Source organism: Pipistrellus hanaki (assembly GCF_964339955.1).
Source record: "Pipistrellus hanaki genome assembly, chromosome: 3".
In the NCBI taxonomy this organism is placed as follows: Eukaryota; Metazoa; Chordata; class Mammalia; order Chiroptera; family Vespertilionidae; genus Pipistrellus; species Pipistrellus hanaki.
Window position 1 is genome coordinate 142,504,260 of NC_140505.1, and position 21,852 is coordinate 142,526,111.

Genomic DNA, 21,852 nt, shown 5'->3' on the forward strand with positions numbered 1-21,852 from the left:
AGATCCCAAGAGCACACAGGGAATCTCCATTGCTCTGTTCTCTCTCCCCATCCTCTTGCCATTTGGTTCCCAAAGGACATGTCGGCTCAGAGAGTTCAAGGCACAGCAAAGAAATTAGTCTTAGCCTTTTAGTAAGAGAAGCAGGAAGGAGAATCCTTTGGATCTGGGACATTGGGAGAACAACCGAAAGGAGAGGAAGCTCCATAAAGCTGTATGTGAACTCCAGAGCTCATCTCTAAGCTGCACATGCAAGTATCTGACTGTACAGCACACCAAAGATTTTGATCTATGGGGTATACCACTGCCCAGGTCTGAGACTGGCCATACATGGGCCAAACTAAACATGCATGCACAGCAAATACTTTTGAAAACTGAACAGGTACTGAATCCCAGCTCATAGAAGGCAGGTAGGTACTTGCAGCCTAAATCTAGCTGAATTGACTGCCTGCTTTAAAAAACAAGAGGAAATATAACCTATAGGATTTAAACAAGACCCAAAGTCTCATAACATAATATTAAAAGTGTCCAAGGTAAAATTCCAAACTGTATACAAAGAAACTGAAAATCTCAACACCTCACAAGGGAAAAGATAATCAACAGACATCTATTCCAAGATATTAGGGTTATCAAAGACTTTAAAGCAGCTACTATAATCATGTTCCAAGAAATAAAGGCAAACACTCTTGAAGTGAGTGGAAAAATAGTCTTAAAGAAATAGAATGCTTTGTTAAAAAAGGAAAAATTTAAACTAGAAAATACATTTTAAAATTCATTGGATGGGCTCAATATATAATTGAAATGACAGAAGTGTCAATGAACTTGAAGATGGATCAACAAAAATTTTCCAAGCTGAACAACAGAGAGAGAAAAAAGATTGTGGAAAAAACAAACAAAAACCCCGGAAGACATAAAAAGAACAACACCAAAGGCGTAACACTTGTATCATCAAATACCTATAAAGAAAGGAGAAAGAAGTGGTTCAGAAAAAAAAAAAAAAATAGCTAAAGAAATAAAAGCTGAAAACTTCCTAAATTTGGTAAAAGATATAAACATAAATCAAGAAATTCAGTGAACAGCAAAAAGGATAAAAGCAAAGAAATTCTTGCCCAATGAAAACTAAAAAATTCTTGAAAACAATAAGAGAAAAATGATGCATTATACATAAGAAAACAATAATTCAAATAACTGTGGATGTCTCATCAGAAATTATGAAGGACAAAAGGCAGTGGAACAAGATTTTTAAGTGCTGGAAAACAAGAATTCTGTCAACCCAGATTTCTATATCCAGTGAAAATATCCATCAAAATGATGTGAAATAAAATCTCAGACTAAGAAAATTAATCACCTAAAGAGAACTGCTAAAGAAAATTCTTCAGATGAAAGAGAAGTGATACTATAGGAAAACAGAATTTCAGAAAAGATAGAGCAATAAATATGATAAATATCTAAGTAAATGTAATAACTTATTTTACTCATCTAAAGTCCTTTAAAATACAAATGATGGCTAAAAGCAAAAAATATAACAATGTGTGATGGGGTTTTCAATAAAAGTACATGTAATACATATAAGAATTACAACATAAAAGGGAAAAGATAAGCCAATCTATATGGTACTAAAGCTTCTACATTCTACTTGAAGTGATACATGTTAATTCTAAGAAGACTGAATACTAATTATGAATATTATAATCTGTATAACTATACAAATGGAGATATTTAAAATCTCAATAGATAAAATAGGATACTAAAAAAATATTCAAATACTCCAAAAGAAGGGTAGGGAAACAAACACAACAACAAAACACACAGAGGGAACAAACAATACAAATAATAAAATGGCAGACCTAAATCCAAAATGCCAATAATTACATTAAATGTAAATGGTCTCTACCAGAAACCCACTAAATACAATGATATATGTAGGTTAAAAATAAAAGCATGCTAAATGTAATATGGCACCTGGATTGAATTATAAAACAGAAAAAGGACATTAGTAGAAAATCTGGTGAAATTCAAATAAAATTTGTAGCTGACTTAATAGAGTACTATACAAATGTTAAATTCTTACTTTTGATAAATGTGCCTTTCATAAGATGTTAACATTGGGGGAAGCTAGCTAAAGGGCATATAGGAACTCTCTGTGTTATTTTCGAAACTCATTTATAAATCTGAAATTATTTAAAAATTAAAAATGTATATTTTAAGTAAAAAGAGGAGAAAATGTATACCATGAAAACATTAATCAACAGAAAATTGCAGTGGCTGTATTAACATCACACAAAGTATATGTCAAAACAAGGAGAACTACCAGGGTTAAAAAGGGACATTAAATAATGATAAAAAGCCTCAATTCACCAAAAGACCTAACAATCCTAAATGTACATGCACCGAACGTAAAAGCCTCAAATATACGAAGCAAAAATTGATAGACCTAAGGGGAGAAATGAACACATCTACAATTATAGTTGGAGACTTAATCTTCCTTTCTCAGTAATCAATAAAACAAGTGCACAGAAAATAACCAAGGACATCAAAACATAAAGTTGTACACTTTACATATATACAACTCCTATTTGTCAAATAGACCTCAATAAAACCGAAAAATAAAGAAATAAGAAAAATAATGTTGCAATTAAATAATTTAATCACATTTTAATTTTTTAAGCAAAAAAAAAAATCAATAATAGAGAGGAACTGAACAATGCCATCAACCAAATTTATAAAACATTTCATCTAATAACAGCAGTTTTCAAGTGCGCATGGAACATTCAACCAGCTAGACCATATCTTGGGGCATAAAACACAATCTTAACAAATTTTAAAGTACTGGAATAATACAAAGTATGCTCTCTGACCAAAATTTAATTAAGCTAGAAATCAATAAAATAAAGACTCTGGAAAAGCTTCCAACACTCCAAATACTCAAAACAACACACTTCTAAATAATCCATTGGTCAAAGAAGAAGTCTCAAGGGAAATAAAAATTCAACATATCAATTTGTGAAATGCAGCCCACAGCAGTGCTGAGAGGAAAATTTATGGAGTTAAAAGCTTATATTGGAAAAGAAGAAAGGTTTTAAATCAACCATCCACCTACAGAGAGAGAGAGGGAGGGAGGGAGGGAGGGAGGGAGGAAATTAACTCAAAGCAAATAGAATAAAAAACAGAAACCAATTAAATTGAAAAGAGAAACACCAATAAAATAAAAAGCTGGTTCTTTGAGAAGATGAGTTAAATTGACAGGCCTCTAGCCACCCTCCAAAATGAATGAATACAGCAGTCCCCTCTTACCTGCCGTGTCACTCTCTGTAGTGTCAGTTACTCACAGTCAGCTGCGGTCTGAATACATTAAAGGAAAAATTCCAGAAAGATTCATAAGTTATAAATTGCATGCCATTCTAAGTAGCTTGATGAAACCTCTCTTGGGACAACCATCTGGGACATAAATTATGCTACCCACCCATAAGATCTACTGTCATGGTATCACAGCTCCTGTGTTCAAGAAACCCTTCCTTTACTTAATAATTGCCTCCAAGTGCAAGAGAAGTGATATTGGCAATTCAGATATGCCAAAGACAAGTTATAAAGTGCTTCCTTTAAGTGAACAGACTATAGTTCTCAAGTTAATAAAGCATTTTATCATCTCACATAAGAAGGGTAAGTACAATACAATAAGGTATTTTGAGAGACACCACAATCACATGACTTTTATATATATTGATTTTTTACAGAGAGGAAGGGAGAGAGATAGAGAGCTTAAAACGTCAGTGAGAGAGAAATATAGACCAGCTGCCTCTTACACAGCCCCTACCAGGGATGTGCCCACAACCAATGTACATGCCCTTGACCGGAATCGAACCTGGGACCTTTCAGTCCGCAGGCCGACGCTCTATCCACTGAGCCAAACCGGTCCTGGCCATCCTAACCGTTCAGCAGTCTGCCTGCCTGGTTGCCCCTAATCACTCTGCCTGCCAGCCTGATCACCACCAACTATGCCCCCTGTTGGCCTGAGAGCCCCCAACAGTCCCCCGACCCCCCGTTGGCCTGTTTGCTCCCCTTGCCCCCAACTGCCCCTTCCCACCAGCCTGATTACCCCTAATTGCCCCTGCCTCAGCCCCACTACCATGGCTTTGTCTGGAAGGATGTCTGGAAGGTCTCCTGGAAGGTCTCCCAGGCTAATTAGCATATTACTGTTTTATTAGTATAGATTATTAATCTCTTACTGTGCCTAACTTATAAATTAAATGTTACCATAGGTATGTTTGTATAAGGAAAGTAACATAATTTACATACACAGGGCTGAGTATTATCCATCACGGGCCTTGTAATGTATCCCCCACAATAAGGGGGGCCTACTGTAGAGAAAGCATCAATACCGGGAACGAAAGAAGCAGTATCACTACAGATCCACAGGCATTAAAAGCATACTAATACGAACAAATCTATGTACATAAATTCGACAACTTGGATGAAATGGGCCAATTCCTTAAAAGCTGCAAAGTACCAAAACTCCCCGGAAAGAAACGGACTACCTGAATAACCTATATCTATTAAAGAAATCGAATTTGTGGTTTAAAACCTCCACACAAAGAAAACCCTAGACTCAGATGGCTTCACTGGAGAACTCTACCAAACTGAAAGAGAAAATTTTACACATCTCTTCCAGAAAAATTAAACGGAACATTTTCTAACTGGCTTTCTAAAACCAGCATTATCCTGATACTAAAACTAGACAAAGACAGCAAAGAGAAAAACAAAACTACAAACCAATACCCACGTGAACAAAGATGCAAATTCCTCAACAAAATATTTTAGTGAACCTTGACCTAATTTAATAAGTCATCTAAAAATCAACTAAAATGAATCATAGTTATAAATGTAAAATGTGAAACTATTAAAAAAAAAAAAAAAAAAACCTTTAGAAAGAAACAAAGAAGACTATCTTGGTAATCTTGGACAAAGATTTTTTTATACCAAAACATGATTCATAAAATACACAAATATGACTTAATGAAAATTTAAAACTTTAGCTCTACAAAAGACATTGTTAAGAGATGAAATAGAAAAACTACACATTAGGAAAAAGTATATACAACTTATTTATCTGACAAAAGACTCCTATCTAGAATATATTAAAAGAAAAAAAAACTCTCAAAACTGACAGAAAGAAAACAATTCAATTTAAAAACTAGGCAAAAGGCCCTGGCTGGTGTGGTTCAGTTGGCTGGAGCATCGTCCCATTGCACCAGAAGGTCTCAGGCTCCATTCCCAGTGAGGGCACAAACCTAGGTTACAGGTTTGGCCCCCTGTTGGGGCATGTACAGGAGGCAACTAATCGATGTATTCTCTCATCTGTCTCTCTTTTTCTCTCTCTTCTCTCCTCTCAAAAATAAATTTAAAAAAACAGGCAAATATTTGAGCAGACACTTTCACCAAAGATATATAAAATACATGGTAATAAGTATGTGAAAAGATGCTCAATATCGTTAGCCATTAGGGATATGCAAATTGAAATCACGAGATAACACTACATACCTATTAAAGTGGCTAGAATAAAAAATCTGAATGTTCAATGTCACTTATCATCAGGGAAATGCAAATCAAAACTACAATGAGATATTACCTCACACCTGTCAGATGACTATGACAAAAAAACCCTCAAAACATTAAGTGTTAGCAAGGTTGTGGAGAAATGTTGGAAGCCTTGCACACTATTGCTGGGAATGCAAAAGCTTACAGCTGCAATGGAAAAACAGTATGGAGGTTCCTCAAAAAATTAAAAAAAGAACTACTTTATGAGTTAGCAATCCCGCTTCTGTGTATATACTCAAAGAAACTGAAATCAGGAACGCAGAGATATTAGCTCTCCCAGTGCTCATCACAGCACTGTTCCCAATAGCCAACATTGGGAATGTCCACCAATAGATGAATTGATTTTAAAATGGAGCACACTGGAACACTATTCAGCCTTTTCTTTTCTTTTAAATATATTTTATTGTTTTTTTACAGAGAGGAAGGGAGAGGGATAGAGAGGTAGAAACATCGATGAAAGAAAAACATTGACCAGCTGCCTCCTGCACACCCCTTATTGGGGATGTGCCCACAACCAATGTACATGCCCTTAACGGGAATTGAACCTGGGACCTTTCAGTCCGCAGACCAACGCTCTAACCACTGAGCCAAATCGGTTTCAGCCTATTCAGCCTTTTCAAAGAAGAAAAATTTGCCTGGCCGGCTTAGCTCTGTGGTTGAGCATTGACCTATGAACCAGGAGGTCATGGTTCAATTCCCGGTCAGGTTGCAGGCTTGATCCCCAGTGTGAACGTGCAGGAGGCAGCCAATCAATGATTCTCTCTCATCACTGATGTTTCTATCTTCCTCTTTCCCTCTTCCTTTCTCTCTAAAAATCAAAAGTATTTTTTTAAAACATTTTAAAAGAAGTAAAGGAAAATATGACACAAGCTACAACATGAACGGACTTTGGTGACATTATGCTAAGTGCAATAATCTAGTCACAGATAGAGAAACCGTGCATGATTCTGTTAATATGAGTTACCTAGCATAGTCAAATTCACAGAATTCAAGTGGAATGATAGTTGACAAAGGCTGGGGGAGGGCAAAATGGGAGTTTACTAACCAGTGGGCATAGAATTTCAGTTAAGTAAGATGAATAAACTCTAGGGATATTATAAACCTTGGACCTATAGTCAACAATAACGTATTGCACATCTAAACTTTTGCTGAGGGTAAATCTCACATTAAGTGTACTTATCACAATAACATAAACTTTTATTTTTTTAAATATATTTTATTGACTTTTTTCACAGAGAGGAAGAGGGATAGAGAGTTAGAAACATCGATAAGAGAGAATCATCGATCAGCTGCCTCTTGCACACCCCCTACTGGGGATGTGCCCGCAACCAAGGTACATGCCCTTGACCGGAATCGAACCCGGGACCTTTCAGTCTGTAGGCCGACGCTCTATCCACTGAGCCAAACCGGTCTCGGCCACAATAACATAAACTTTTAAAAAACTGACAATTCCAAGTGCAAATGAGGATATGGAACACTCATATATTGCTGATGGGAATGTAAAATGGTACAGCCACTTGATGAATGGATAAACAAACTATTACATAAGCAACAATGAAATGCCGCTCAGCAATAAAAAAGAACAAACTACTGACAGATGTAACAACATGGATTAAATCCCCACGGTGCTGTGCTGAGTGAAAGGAGCCAATCTCAAAGAGCTACGGGTACGTCCTGGAGTGTGATTCCGTTTAGAAGGCATTCTAGGAAAGGCGAAAGCACAGGGATGGAGAACTGATCGGGGTTGGCGAGGGATTAGGTCAGAAGGAATCTGACTACAAAGGGGCAGCAGGGGGAAGTTTCTCGAGGTGAAGGAACTGTTCTCTGTCCTGACTGCGGTGGTGATTACATGAATCTATACATGTGCTAAGATTCATGGAACTGTATACCGAAATCTCTTCAACTGTACTACTGGTAAATTGTAAAAATAGTAGCAATAAAAAAAAATAACTAAAGCTGTTAAAAATAAAAGGAAAAATACAGTCGCTACATATGAACTAGAACTTTAAAAGCTTTTCAAATATTAGTTGTATTGAACTTAGTCTTTGAAGGACAGTGTGCTATTTGATGATAGTTCCCTAACAGAAATATATTTCCAAACAGAACAAAGAACACTGTATTGGCTAAAGTCACAACTAGACTGCAGGGGTTCTGATATCTAAATTTTGGCCATAACAACACTGATACTTGCTCAAAATGCAGACTAGCACCCATACTTTGAACTCTATACTGGATTTTTATAATACCTCCAAAAGTCAGCATTCAGTTGTCACAAATAAGAGTTCTACCCCAGGTTTTGTGATTAATCTGTGGAAGAAAAAAAAACAAGCATTTATAACCAGAATCAGTGCCTGTAAGGAACGGATGTTTCTGGCTAGAAAAGTGACACTATCTGGAGATTGTTTTTCTTGAAAATTTGCAACAGATTGCACTAATAAATGCACTGCTCTTAAAACAAACAAACAAACAAACAAACAAACAAAAAACAGAACACCTGCCGAAACCGGTTTGGCTCAGTGGTAGAGCATCGGTCTGCGGACTGAAAGGTCCCAGGTTCGATTCCGGTCAAGGGCATGTACCTGGGTTGCGGGCACATCCCCAGTAGGGGGTGTGCAAGAGGCAGCTGGTCGATGTTTCTCTCTCATGGACGTTTCTAGCTCTCTATCTCTCTCCCTTCCTCTCTGTAAAAAATCAATTAAATATATTAAAAACAAAACAAAAAAACAGAACACCTTCCTCTGAGCGCTCCCCTGGGCAAAGGCAGCAGTGCCCTATACGACTGCTGTGCCTCATCACTGGAAACCAGCAAGGTGGCCTGCTGAGGAGTGGGAGGAACGGGATCGATTCCAGTCCACGGTCTGTACCTCGGGTGCAGGCTCTATCCCTGGCCTGGTTGGGGTGCATGTGGGAGGCAACCAATCGATGTGTCTCTCTCACATCCATGTTTCTCTCTGTGTGTCTCCCCCTCTCCCTCCCACTCTCTAAAAACCAATGAAAAAATTTTCCTCAGGTGACCATTAACAAACAAAATGAAAAACGCTCAAATCTAATATCGAGTCTCTGACAGCCACTCATCACACAGAATGGACTTACTTTCTTTGAATGAAAAAGCTTCTGAGCAATTTCTAATGCCACGAGTCTACATTAAGATCCTAAAATAAAAGAAGTCTTACCCGTTTGGCACTTACGCCTGAAGTTTCCAGCAGGAACCAGAAAAAGAAAAAGCCTGTGAGGTAAGTGAAATAATCATCATTCTACTTTGTTTCCCCTCTATAGTTAACCACTCAACCTGTGCCTTTCTTGAGTCTTATAGTCACCCTGCCTTTTCTGGAGACAACAAATAAGAAATATTATAAAAAAAGGAAAGCAAAAAATTTTGTTGAATCTATAAATAATACTTGCACTAGAATATCTATATTAATAAAACAAATGGCCATCCTTCAGTTAAGTGGTCTTGACCAACTTTCCTCATCCTAGGCTACCTGAAGAATGCCATCCCAAGGAGCTGTTGTTTACCTGTTCTTAATCACCGTCACTGTGAGCACTCAAACCAGGAAGCAGGTACACACGTACAATGTGATTGCAGATAACCTCCCAATGGGAATTCTGTAAGGATGCTTTGTACCCCTAAATAAACTGCTAAGTTTACTAACATTTTGTACATGAGCTCTGCCTGCTCTACTGGTTCCACACAAACCATGGGGACTTCTGCCAACTGTCTAAGCAGAGACTGTGGCAAACGCTAATGGAATTTGCATGAACTCAATAACTTTAGCGGTGAGAAGGGAAAAAATATTAACAAATTAAAGGAAATGTTTTGATGCATTACATTAAATTACTTTTCTCATCCTGTTATTTTGTATGTATATATTCTGACTAGAGGCCCGGTCACGAAATTAGTGCACAGTAGGGTCCCTAGGCCTGGCTTGCAGTCAGGGTTGATCTGTGGGGCAACCAGCAGGGCAATGGGGGTTGGGGGACCCCTGCTGGCACCCACCTTGGCTGGCCTGGTGCTGCCTGCTCACCGGCTCCACCCACCACCACCACTGGCACCCTCTTTGGCTGGCCTGAGGCCTGCAGGTTGGGGGCAGCTCCTGCATTGAGCATCTGCCCCCTGGTGGTCAGTGTGGATCATAGTGGCCATTCCACCATTTGGTTAATTTGCATATTAGGCTTTTATTATATAGGATGTTCCAATCACTCTTTATTTTTCTTATTCAATGATCTTTACTAACTACAAAAGGTTGGAACAGAACTCAAGTTCCCTGAGCTCAGCCTTTGCTCTAAATCCCCACTATATTTTGAAATTGCACATGACAGCCCATGTGTCTTGTTCTCCAGCTTGGCCAAGGAAGTTTATGCAAGTCAAGTCGGACATTTTGTGTCCAAACCCTGATGTAGTATCCTAAGAGAAAGCAGCAGCACTGGCTGAAAAGGCTTTACCGCTTTCTTTCTGCTTTCACACATTAGAATCCTCTCAGCTGCTGTCCTTAATTCTCCCTGCAATTTCAAACACTATTTCTCTTGTGAAGCACAGAGGATATAAGCAAATGACCACAGAAAGAAAGCCAGGGTATTTCAGCAAAGACAAAACAGTCATCCATCAGGTCTATGAAGAGGAGTATAATTTTTGTTTCTCTATACACTAATCTGAAGGTTGGTTGAAAATACCAAGAAAAAAAAAAAAAAACGTGTATTAAGTGGCTGTAAATGGGTAGAATATGAAAAGGATAAAGACCCACAAAGATTAAGTCATCTTCATCAGGGAGAGGGCACAGAGAATAAGGAAGTTGGAAGGTTTAGGTTTTCCTTAAAGAAATAACACTGGAAGCTCTAGGGGAGGAAACCCCTCTGCAGAGAAAGGCTTAAAAATCAGAAATAAAGATAGCCTGCAAACCAAGACGCTCTGGATTAGACTGCCAACATGTATTACAGAGCATACTTCCCCAGATTTTCTAAACAGAATACTCTCTGTCTCTAAAAATTTAAAATAGCAAAATAATCTTCAACCATTCCTCCTTCCCCTTTCACCTTATAAAGTCAACCACCAAGTCCTATTGAGTCATCCTATAAACTATGTCTTACATTGGAAAACTGTTACTTAAACACACACATATACAAAATCATATTATTTTCCTTCCTTCCCATCTTTTTCATTATTATCCTACTCCATGCCTTTGTCACCACACAGCCAGGCCCAATCAAAGAGCCATTAGCTGGCTGTTCCTTCTAGTCCGTGCTATTAGACATGGCTGCCCTATCCTCCTCAAACATTAGAGCAGCTTTGATGGTGTGGCACTCTGCACTCGCTCAGAAATCTTCTATGTTCTCCATGGTCTCTAAGGATAAGGACAACTTCCCAAAAGCCTGAATATTTGGCAAACGGCACCCCATCTATCTTCCCAGGCTTCTCTGCCCCCGGGGGATTCCACCGAAGCCCAGCGGATCTGTTCACGGCTCCCTGAAAACACTCTACGTCCTCACCTTCTCACTTCGGCTCACCCTGTTCTACCCAACCATTCTGTGAAGTCCAGCGCCAATCATACCTCTTCCATCAATCATACCAGCTTGAAGTTCTTTCCTTTCTCAAGAATCAATTTACTTATTTTCTATACCACTTATGTATACCAATTAAGCCTTTTTCAATTGCTATCATGAACCATTATGAAAACGTCTACGTATTAAGCATTTTGTGTTTCTAATTTATTTCACCAGATAAATAAGTTCCTAAAATATAAGGTCTTTTTTTTTGTATCTTTCAATACTTGCCACAAGGTCTCACCTTCAGTTGTTGCTCACTAAATATCTGTGGGTTGTGTGTGGTCAGAATAGGTGACTGATAGTTCCCCACGGAAAGCAATAATTCCATGTATGTAGTGAGACTAATAGCTCTCAAGGTCATGCCTCCCTCTATACTTTCATTTTCATAGATAATTTTCCAATGGAAATCCTAAAAAGCAATGTATGTAATACTACAGGACTCCTTTGACCCAAACTAATGTTTTACTTTAAATAAGCTAAGAAATTAGGATATATATTTCACTATGAAAAATAAAACAGAGGGACTATCTATGTCTAGAGGAAAACGGGGGATTGATTAATCTAAGGTGATCTAGAATTAGAGTTCAAATCCTCAAACTATTTTAATGGTCTTCCTCAAAAGACAACAGAATTAATGTGCCTGGGATCAGGGGAGAGAATGTGTGTGCCTGCATATACAGTGTGTGCCTGCAACAACAGAAACTGGTAACGGCAGCTGCCTTTATGGGATGCACACTGGGTGATTGGGTGACAGTATAACAAGACTTAACTGTGAACTCTCCTATATTCGAACTCTATTAACTACTGAAACAAATCAATATAAAATATATACTTTACACATAGGATGGAAGAGATGCCTTTAACAGTGCCTTTGAGAAAATGTTTTTATATTAAGCTAGTGGCCTGGTGCACAAAATTCGTGCACGGGGGAGGGGTGTCCCTCAGCCCGGCCTGCACCCTCTCCAATCTAGGACCCCTCCGGGGATGTCCGACTGCCAGATTAGGGTGGATTGGGCCTAAACGGGCAGTTGGACATCCTTCTCACAATCCAGGACCACTGGCTCCTAACTGCTGCCTGCCAGCCTGATCGCCCCCAACTGCCCTCCCCTGTTGCAACCTCCTCTGGGACCCACCTCCTCTGCACGAGGCAGCAGACACGCCAGACTGGCCTCCTCCATGCCACGCGGAACCCTCATGCTCACCACACAGAGCGACCACCGGGCCCCACCTCCGCTGTGCGTGTGGCCATCTTGTGATGGCCATCTTGTGACAATGTAGCACGCAAGGGCCACCTAGGCTTATATTAGCATAGGTAACTTAAAATCCTAAAAAAAAAAAAAAAGGTTTAAAAACCCTTTAAGAATGTTACTAATTTTTTTACTCTAGAGCAAGAAAATATTCCCAGCTTTTCCAATGCAGAAATAGAAAAAGAGTCCTGGCCGGTTTGGCTCAGTGGATAGAGCATCAGCCTGCGGACTCAAGGGTCCCAGGTTCAATTCTGGTCAAGGGTTGCAGGCACATCCCCAGTAGAGAGTGTGCAGGAGGCAACTGATCCAGTTTCTAACTCTCTATCCCTCTCCCTTCCTCTCTGCAAAAAATCAATAAAATATATTTTTTTAAAAAAGAAAAGAAAAAGATGCCGAAACCGGTTTGGCTCAGTGGTAGAGCGTCGGTCTGCGAACTGAAGGGTCCCAGGTTCGATTCCGGTCAAGGGCATGTACATCGGTTGCGGGCACATCCCCGGTGGGGGGTGTGCAGGAGGCAGCTGGTCGAGGTTTCTCTCTCATCAACGTTTCTAGCTTTCTATCTCTCTCCCTTCCTCTCTGTAAGAAATCAATAAAATATATTTAAAAAAAAAAAAAAAAAAGAAAAAGAAAGAAAAGAAAAAGAAAGCAATTTGCAGCAAAGTTCTAGCAGACTTAGAGATAAATTTAAAAAGCAAAAACACCTTCCTAAAGTTCTGTTATTGGGATCACTCTAGCTCAGCAGTGCACAAAGGTATCTGCGGAGGGAGAGAAGCCCTTCTCTTAAAACCTGAATAGTTCCCCAAGTCCCCAGCCAGTTCCCTGCAGTCATGCCCTTTCTCTCCCTCTCCGCTCTACTGATCCTTCACTCTCCAATACCTTCTTCTCTATCACAACACAAATCTTCTCAAATGCCTTATTTTCTTCTTTCCTGAGACATTTTCTCCTTTGTTGTCTTCACCAAAATCTCAGGAAATCCAACTGAGAATTCTCCAACAAGCGAGATCTCTGGTTATTCTGACCTCTGAGAAAGCTCTACCAGTCTCATTTGCAGCCTGCTCACTTTTTCTCTGCAATTTAATAATAATTTGTTTTCATTTGAAAGCATTTTGTTTTCATTTGAAAGCATTTTACTCGGCTCTTATGAAGACAAAAAGACACTAGCGGATGTGAAGTGGAAGCCTTTTGTGTTAGCTTTAATTGAAGAAGAATCCCTCTGAAACAAGAAACTAACCATGTAATACATTAAGCCCTAGTTATTTACAGCGCTGTCATTCTGTGAAATGAAAGGAAAATGTTATTGCACACTGGTTTCTACCGTGTTTCCCCGAAAATAAGACATCCTCCAAAAATAAGACCTAGCTCATGGAAAGATAAGACATCCCCTGAAAATAAGACATAGCGCAACTTTGGGAGAAAAAATTAATATAAGACACTGTCTTATTTTTGGGGAAATAGGGTAGTGAACATTAAGCTTCTGAAGGCTCAGCCTTCAATTGTCTAAGCCAGTGATCAGCAAACTCATCAGTCAACAGAGCCAAATATCAACAGTACAACGATTGAAATTTCTTTTGAGAGCCAGTTTTTTTAAATGTAAACTGTTTCTAACGCCACTTCTTCAAAATAGACTCGCCCAGGCCGTGGTATTTTGTGGAAGAGCCACACTCAAGGGGCTAAAGAGCCGCATGTGGCTCGCGAGCCGCACTTTGCCGACCAAGGGTTTATACTACTAAAATAAGGAGAGAATAAGAATAGATGAAAATGAATTGCTTTTTCACTGACTGTTATTGGTGTTCTCTTTATCAATCATTATCTCAAAATTTAAAGTGACATTTTAATTTTTATTTCCCCCCCTCTCTTCCCAAGTTCACCCTGGTAGAAATGCTAATGATCAATTAAATACCCAAATGTAGAAAAAGGGAGAAAAATAAATGGTATGTACAATTCACAGCCTAGATAATTCACAGACTAGATAATCCATCCCTTGGTAAATAAACATTCATTGTATTTCTCTAATGTTCTTACTCCCAGGAACTCAAAAGATTTTATAGAATAAAAACGGCGCTAATTAACTGACTATGAAAGGAGTCCATTAATGTGTCTTTTGAGGGATTTCAGCGCTTTCCATTTCCAGATTCTGGTACAATCCTGATGAAGACAGGATGCCTCGCCCTACCAGCAACAGTGCCTGTACCAGTGCTCCAAGCTTCCGGCTAGCATGGCATCATCCGAACCCAGCGCGCTCCCAGGATCCAGAGGGCCTCAGTGCCAACAGCACCTCTTAGACCCTCAGGCTTCGAGCATTTTTGTTTGTTTGTTTTTTGTTACACTCTCCTCAGTATGACACATTTCCACATACCTCAGAGAAATATTAACTATTATCCTCTCTCACCTTTGTTCTTCTAGCCCAAGATTCTCCCAGAATTTTTTCTGCTCCAGCGCACAAACCCCTCCTAGCACTGATTCCCAGTACACACTGTCCTCTCAGTCCTACGTTCATTTCAGCCTTGCAAAGGCAAAGTCCAGGTGGTAGTGGTCAAAACGCCACTGTGATCCTGGTCATAACTTAGGTTGTCAATCTGAGAGCATTTATTAGTAGCCAAGTGTATCTATTTAAGGGCAGGAGAAAGGAAATAGACACCAAGACATGATGGCCTTTTAAAAAGTAGCTAGGATAGTTGCAGAAACAAAACAAATATATTACTTCAATGCCTCTTATTTTCACCCATGATCTCTTTGCTGACACATCTTCTGCCCATCTTTTCCTCATTCTTCCTACCTCCAAAATGCTCTCCTTCAAAGGCATTCTGCCTTTCTTCTGACTGTCCCAGGTTCGTGCACTATGCCCACGCACTAAAATGTATGTGTTTAGCTACCTGGGATAATGATAATTTCTTTAGAAAGTCAAAACTGTTCACACTACCTGGTTATATGAACAGGAGGATATAACACCACTTAGTGGGAAAAGAAACGTTAAGTATGTGTCCACCAACCTTGGCCTCAGTCTCCACTCCACCACTTCATTGTCCGCTGGCCCTAGACAACTCACTTGAAGCACTGGACACTTACTCCGTTTCCTCGGCTATAAGATGGGTAGAATAATATTTGCCTCACCTAATTCAAATAATCATCCGATAGAATGATTTTAAACGTTTTTATAAACATACTAACCAACAAAGGTCAACCATGACACCTAAAAGCAGGAGGCCCATTCAAACAAAGCAGTTCAAAGACGACATAACGGGAACACCCGGAATCGTGCTGAAGCCCAAAGCAACTCCACTCCTGTGTAATCACTTACCACGTTAAAACATCCAACTCGTGGGAAAGTAAAGGGGAGTCTCGGCTGTTGTGTCCATTCCACTGCCAGACCCCAGGCTTTAGCCAAAAACAGCTTAGTTACCTGCCAACTGGTGAGTGCCAAAGCTTTCCTTTCGGGTAAAGAGTCCTATTCTAGAATCGTTTGGGAATGAACGAGGCACGAGTTACTCTGGTAACTGCAATTGCACTGAGATGGTGAAGACCAGCACTACAATTGCAGAGTGAAACCTTTCTCCATCTAGACTAGCAATGCCCAACCAAGTCAGGGTGCCTGTGATTCTATCCTGCATGCCAGACTGAAGCTAAGGCAACTGCCTGCTTTTCAGACTACTGAAATTTAGTACAGTACATACATACTATGTCAAATACACACATAAATACACACTAAGCTGCTAAATCCTTAGAGGGAAGGGAGCAAATATATATTGAGCTCTGTGTGTCAGAAACCATAAGGAAACAGAGATTTCATTTAATCTTCACAAACACCTTGTAACGTAGACATTATTATTCCTACTTTTGTAGATGAGAACACGGACGCTTAAGACTAAATAACTTGCCCCAAGGTCACAAAGCTAGTAAGTAGCAGAGTGAAGACTTGAACTTGGTTTTGCCTAACTCCAAAGCCCACACTGCTTCTCGCATTTTCTTAATAGCAAAACCTTGGGTCTTCATTTCACCTTACTTCCTGGCATACCATCTTACTGCATGTCCTCATTGTGTCTTTTATAACTTCACAAAGGGGCAGATAAAATTTTTCCTTAAGACTTCTTCTTTATCTCTTCTTTTCCTGCATTTAGTTCCTATTCCTGCACAAACTATTCTTTTTTAGGTTGAATCACTGGGATAGACCTATAATTCTGCTACACAACATTTCAGCATTAATATACCTAAAGAATAAAAGATGTTTCCTGCTTCCAGTATTTTAATAGCCATAGTTTTTGAGCATGGCATATTTCATTTTTAAATATATATATAGTTTTATTTATTCCTGAAAGTAAAGGAAAGGGAGAGAGATAGAAACATCAGTGATAAGAGAATCATTGATCGGCTGCCTCCTGCACATCCCCCACTGGAGATCAAGCCTGAAACGCAGACATGTGCCCTGACCGGAATCGAACCATGACCTCCTGGTTCATAGGACAATGCTCAACCATTAAGCCATGCTAGTCGGGCATGGCATCATATTCTAAACTAGTTCCTGTCATTTAAAGAGTGGCAGTGCCTAGCTAGTACATTGCTTCACACACAGTAGGTGCAGAGGGGAAATATTTGTTGATTCATTGATTAAGAAAGATTTCTTTACTCCTTTAATGAACTTGTTATATTTAAATCAAGAGACTTTATAGGAGCCCGATTCTAAGAATGAATTATTTCATATTAAAGGTAGTTTTCTGGAAATTTTAAAAATTATTCAGAAAAAAAGATAAATTGAAATATAGCAATCTAGTGTTTAATTCCCTAAATAATTAATGGACTATGAACATAAGAGTTGCAAAGGCTTTATTTAAAAATACTGTTATTTTTGCCGAAACCAGTTTGGTTCAGTAGATAGAGCGTCAGCCTGTGGACTGAAAGGTCCCAGGTTCGATTCCGGTCAAGGGCATGTACCTTGGTTGCGGGCACATCCCCAGTGGGAGGTGTGCAGGAGGCAGCTGATAAATGATTCTCTCTCATTGATATTTCTAACTCTCTATCCCTCTCTCTTCCTCTCTGTGAAAAATCAATAAAATATATTTTTTAAAAATACTGTTATTTTCAAAATAAATAAACAAACAACAACAAAAAAACCCTCAGAGATACACAGAGAAAAAAATACTGGTTGACAGATGGGAGGGGTCTTGGGAAGTTGGGTGACAAAGGTGAAGGCATTAAGAGGTACAAATTTATCATTATAAAATAGCCACAGAGATGTAAAGTACAGTGAGGGGCATATAGTCAGAAATATTGTAATATTGTGTCAGGTGGGTACTAGACTAAGCGGAGTGATCATTTTGTGAGTTGATAAATGTCTAATCACTATGTTGTATACCTGAAACTAATATAATACTGAATGTCAACTGTAAGTGATACCATAAAACACAGACAACTGTTTTTGCTTACGGTGATAAGACTGACATTTTTCATTTTTTTACATATATTAAAATTTTTCTCCAATAAGTGTGTTTTTTTTATAATTAAGGAAACTGATCTCATTCTGCATTACTGTATTTTTAACATTTTCTATACAGCGTGGGTTTATTTTCTCAAGTATAATCTGTCAGAATTTAATATTCATTAATTCATGCACATGTCTCTAGAATAACGTATTACATAACATCAGGACATTTAAGATATTTTCTTCATTCATGCAATCTTTTTCTTGCTTTCGGTGGATTGTCTCTATCTCTGTATTCTGTTCAAGCAGGTGCATGCTTCTAGCATACGCTCGATACAACACTGATTATCAGTCTTTTCTTGGTAACAAACACAAGTTACGACATTGTCCCCTGACACAAGTCCAGTTTATGTCTTTTAACTTTATGTATGCTACCTTTCCAATGGCGTTAGAGTACTTCGGTCCCAGAGAAACCCAAATGGAATGAGCTACTTTCTGTGGTAATGAGGTGCCTACCAATATAAGTATTCAAAGCAGAGATCTCTCATAAGGGATTCCTGTGCTGGGTGGGAGGTTACATGTGCTGTATTTTATGGCTCCCTTCCTATTCTAGGATTTTAAAATAATTTTTGGCAAGTCTACTTAGTGATACGATGGATCGCATACAGGCCTCTGCTATGTTGAGCCTTTTCCTCAGTGCGCTGTTTAAATCAACCAGAGAAGGTGCCCCTCTGACCCAGCATAACTTGGTGTGCTTTCTGATTACTCCCTGTGGAGACCCACTCCCACAGCATTGACAGCTTCCTGCTATTTGACATGACTGAGGTGTGCTGAAATAATGCAGTCAGCAAAATGTCACTGTATCCCTTACATATGGATCTGTGGCAGCCTGTAAAACACTGTCTCCGCGAGGGACAGCCAAAATGAAGAATTATGTGGGAGTAATAAAATATGATAACTGGGCCTGCAACCTCGAGTATAAGCCCAACTGCGCATGCACACACAGCTACAGAAAAGCCTGCTGACAATAACAGCACAGGAGAGCCCAAACCATGTACAGCCTGTGTGCGCAGACCTCCCGCGCGGGGCTGGCCCGGGAGCTGTCCTTTCAGCACCACAGCAAGGAGCCCTGCGCGAGCCTAACCAACCACAAGCAACCTAAGCGGGCTGGAGAGAACAAGTTGTCAAAGCTCCCACAAAGACACCAACAAGCAGCTGGACGGTTGTTTTTAAGTATATGCCATATTCCACTCCAGAACCCTTTATTAACCTAAAATAAACTCCTTCAAATATTTTGATTAAAAAAAAAGTTGACAAAGACCCCAATGAAAACCAAAGGTATATTAAGTCAGCTCCTCAAACTCAACCAGAGAGAAACCAATAACCGGCCTGAATTACCAAGAATTGCTTTGCCATACCCACTGCCAGCCCAACTAAGAGCCACGGCACATTCACACATGCCCTTATCATGGTCAAGGGTCACAGAACATGCCTGCAGCCCTCTCCAGGAAGAGCCTCAATTTCTAGGACAGGGAATGCTTGCAGAATACCAAATCACCACTGCCACCTCCTCCCCCCCCCCCTCCCTCTTCCAAGCAATCAAATTCTCTTTCAGGGAGAACTGAAGGCCTTATGGGTCATGAGTTCCAACGGAAAATGCTGCAGTATTTCAAGAACCAGGTTACAGGCAATGTGCTACAAAGCTTTCAGCGTTTTCAGTGTGATTCCCCCGAGATTCCTACCAGGATGATACTGGGTGGTAATGTTATCCAGCCATTTGCATTACACATCAAAAAAATTTTTTTTTCTTTTTCGGAGGAGAGAAAAAGCTCCCCCACCCCTAAAAACCTTCTCATGCACGTGGAGAAAAGAGAAGCACGGAGTGACTGGGGAGCGGTGGAAACCCACCACACCCGAAATCTCCTTGGGAAAGCTAGCCCATCCGCAGCCTGAACACACGGCTACCTCTCTCAAAGCTCGCCGGGTTCCAACTTGAGAGAGCTGTTACAAAAAGCACGCTCCCCCTTTGCCCTCCACGCCCTCCCCCACCCTTCCCGCTCCCACCCCTGCTTCCCCAGTGCCCACTGTGCAGGAAGAGCAGCTTTCCCTGCAGCTAGAACTTGCTCCCCGCTAATTAGTCTCCCTCCCCCTGAATTAACCGGATGCGATGCAAAGTTTCTTCTTAACCTACCCCCCCTCCCCCCTCCCCCAACAGATAACACCCTTGTATTATGAACACAGATTCGGAATCCTGGGATCTCCGGATATAAAATGTATTCCCTCATGCTTCCCAAACTGCAGTGTAAGTGAGGAAGAGGGCACAGGGTGGAGTAGCTGGAAGGCACGCAAGGTCTGAGGCGTCTTATTTGTCAGGCTGAAGCAGGATTTTCTCTCCCCGCCACCTCGAGGCTGGGGCCACGGAAGGGGTCTGACAGCCCAGACGAACCCCCTGGAAAGTTAGCTGCCAAGTCTCCACCGGTGGTTGCTGCTGGCTCGGAGGGGACGGAGCTGAGAGCTCTGGGGGTGGGGGTGGGGGATGCAGAGGCTTTGGGGTCCTCCAATGACCCTAAGGGAACCAGAGAGGAAGGGTCCAAGCCTGCGGAGCTGGGCAGTCCCCCAAGCCCAGGCTAATAAGCCCAGGATGCTGCTGCCGATGTAGGCGAGGTGGGGGAGGGAGGGCGGAGAGGACGGGAGCAGCTCTGCACCGGGCGGCGTGGAGGGGGAAGGGGATGCTCTGAAAGTGGAGTGCTCCCCAATGCAGGAACCCTGGCCTTCCCGAGAAGGCCTCCCCCGGGGGGTGCACAGCCCCGGAGCGCGGGGACGGCGCGTCCAGGGAAGGACAGGAGTCCTGGCTGCCCTAGGAGCCGGGAGCCCTGGTCCTGCAGTTGGTAACGGTCCGGTCGGATGGGGGAGAGGATGCAGTAGGCATGGGGGAGGGGGCGGCGCGGAGGGGCGGCTGGGGAGACCCCGCGGCGCTGCCCTTCTCAGGACCACCCGGCGGGGAGCCCACCCCGCCCGGCCCGGGCCGGGCCACGGGGTGAGGGGGCTGCGGAGGAGGGGGCGTCCTCCCGGGCATCCAGGGCGGTGGGGGCGGGGGCAGGTGGTCCCCGAGCCTCCTCAGGAGCCCCCCGTACACACCAGCGAAGAAAGCAGGACTTCCGACGCCGGGAGGGCAGCACCCACCCGCGGCCCCGCCGCCCCGCCGCGCACTCTGCGGCAAAGCCCGAGAGGAGCCGGCGAGTCCGCTCCGGGGTCCCGGGCGGGCGAGGGGGGAGCCCGGCGGGCGCGGGGCGGCCGGGGCGGCCGGGCGGGGGCCCGGGGGCGACTTACGGCGGCGGCGGCGGGAGGCGGCGGCGGCCCTAGCGCGGGGCCCGGGAGGCGCGGCCGGACTGCAGAGGCGCCGGGGCTGCGGCGGGCGGGACTGCGGCGGCCGCCATCTTGGAGCGCTCCCCGCGCCGCCCGCGCCGCCCGCCCGGGCCCTTCAGGCGTAACGGAGGGCTCGCGCCCGCCGCGCGCCCCCGCGCCCGGCCCCCCGCCCGCCCGGCCCGCGCGCCGCCCCCCGCCCGCCCACCCCGCCCCGCCGCGGCCCACCTACCCCGCGGGCGCACCCGCTCGGCCGCTCCGCGCCGCGCCGCCCGCCCGCTCGCCAGCGGGCTCCCAGGCCGGCGTCCCCGCGCCGCCCGGACCGCATCCAGGACGCGGAGCGGCCGCCGGCAGGGGGCGCCGCGGGGGCGCCGGGCCCGCCTCCCCGACGTCCGGAGCGCGCGGGAGGGGCGCCGACTCCGGCCCGCCGCCCGCCGCCTGCCGCCCGCTCCGGGCGACGGGACCAAAGGCGCCCCGTGGCCCCGCGAAGGGCCCAGCCTCACCTTCTCCCGGAGCCGAGCCGCAGAAGGAAACGCCTGGGAACAGTGCCGCGCTCGGCGGGGAGTTTCTGGCCTCTACACACCCGGGGAGTCCATCCACATGACCTTTGGCTAAATGAGTAGAAATAAAAACAAACAAAAAAACAGACGCAGTGGGAGACTCGCAATTCAAGGGCCAGGGCGTTGTTATGAGGAG

General features: G+C 42.6%; 1 protein-coding gene across 9 annotated transcripts in view; it reads right to left on the reverse strand.

Moving 5' to 3' along the window:
- Positions 1-21,528, reverse strand: part of SCN8A (sodium voltage-gated channel alpha subunit 8) — a 179,391-nt gene extending 157,863 nt beyond the window's left edge. For 7 of the 9 annotated variants that reach the window (XR_014794460.1, XR_014794461.1, XM_084877347.1 and 4 more), the window contains exon 1: positions 21,124-21,261. The gene's annotated coding sequence lies outside the window, so the exon portion shown is untranslated. Of the gene's footprint in view, positions 1-21,123; positions 21,262-21,384 lie in introns of those variants that run through there. The other 2 variants (XM_084877342.1, XM_084877343.1) reach the window with 2 other exon arrangements.
- Positions 21,529-21,852: the final 324 nt, after the last annotated feature.